Genomic DNA, 1,341 nt, shown 5'->3' with positions numbered 1-1,341 from the left:
GGAGGGGGAGGGAAAAAAAAGCCGGTCCCCCGGCCGCAGCGCGGGCGCCCCCCGGCTGGCCGGCCGTCTGCGGGTGCGGGCTGCGGGGCGCAGGCGGGCCGACTCCGGGGCACTGCGTGAGCGCAGGGGCAGTCATTCAGATGAAATTCCAGTCCCCGGCCAGAGACACCAGCCCGCCTCTGCCTTCCTCCTCCCTTCACAAATAGAAACGGAAGGGGGAGGGAGAGAAGTGGAAAAAAAAAAAAACCAACCAGAAAGGGAGGGAGAAGCCCCGTCGGTGCTCCGGCCTGACCCCCTCGTCGCTACTTCTGCGCTCCCCCGAGGCCCGGCGCCGGGCGCCCCCGCCGCGAGAGACCCCGCTCTCCGTCTCCGCGCTGGGCGGGCGCCCCGGCTCTGCCGAGGAAAACAAGGATTGATCAAACTAGAAAGGAATTTTTCTCAACTGCTAATGAACAGGAGGCTCGGCTCCCGGCCCTCCCCTCCCCCCGGCCCTCCCCCTTCGCCACCCCGGCCCCCCTCCCCCCCCCCCTTTCTTTTCTTCTCGGCTTCTCCTCCGGCCTTCGGGGCTGCGGTCGGAGCCAGCCCGCGGCGGCGGGGCCGGGCCAAGCCAGTCGAGTCGGACTGCCTCCCTCAGCGCCCAGCCATCTTGGGCTCCCGGCGGCCGCCGCGGTGGCGGCCGGGGGTTCGAGCGCGCTCGCTGGAGGGTCCTGCAGCGTTCTTTCTCTCTCTGTGTTTTTTTTTTTTTTTGTGGTGGGATTTTTTTTAAGGGGAGGGCTGGCAGCCTCCCTCAAATTAGGAGAGAGAGAAGGGAGAAAATGCCAAGTCCCGATTTCTCTCCACCTCTGCTCCACCCACCCCGGTTCTTTCCAAAATATAAAAAAAGATTAGAATTGGAAGAAGTCGGCAGAAAGACGAGCGCCCGCGGCCCCCGGCTGCTGCCCAGGCGACGCGTCCGGGGCGGGCCCGCGCCAGTTGCTCCGTCGGTAGGTCCGTTTGTCCGCCCGCTGCTTCTCATCTGGGGAGGGCACTCCGGGCAAGGTCTCCGCAGCGGCTGGCGCCTCAGAGCTTTATCCTCAGATCAAAAAAAAAAAAAAAAGGAAGAAAAAACCCCCCAACACTCTCATCACAGCCACCTTCAGCCATCTTGCGCGTATTATTATTTCAGGAATAATCTGTTTAATAAAAATAGCTGCGTCTCTAGCCCCCTCCCCCGCATCCTGGGCTCCCCGCCCTCTTTTAATAATGATCTCGATAATAAAAATGATCTGCGAGCCGGGCAGTCCACGGCTGCCTTTTCCTGCCTCGGCTCGCTCGGGCTTCGGCTCTCCTCCCAGGAAGGGG

This window comes from Lipotes vexillifer, unplaced genomic scaffold, assembly GCF_000442215.2.
Source record: "Lipotes vexillifer unplaced genomic scaffold, Lipotes_vexillifer_v1.1 scaffold916, whole genome shotgun sequence".
In the NCBI taxonomy this organism is placed as follows: domain Eukaryota; kingdom Metazoa; phylum Chordata; class Mammalia; order Artiodactyla; family Lipotidae; genus Lipotes; species Lipotes vexillifer.
Note: the sequence above shows the minus strand (reverse complement) of the source record.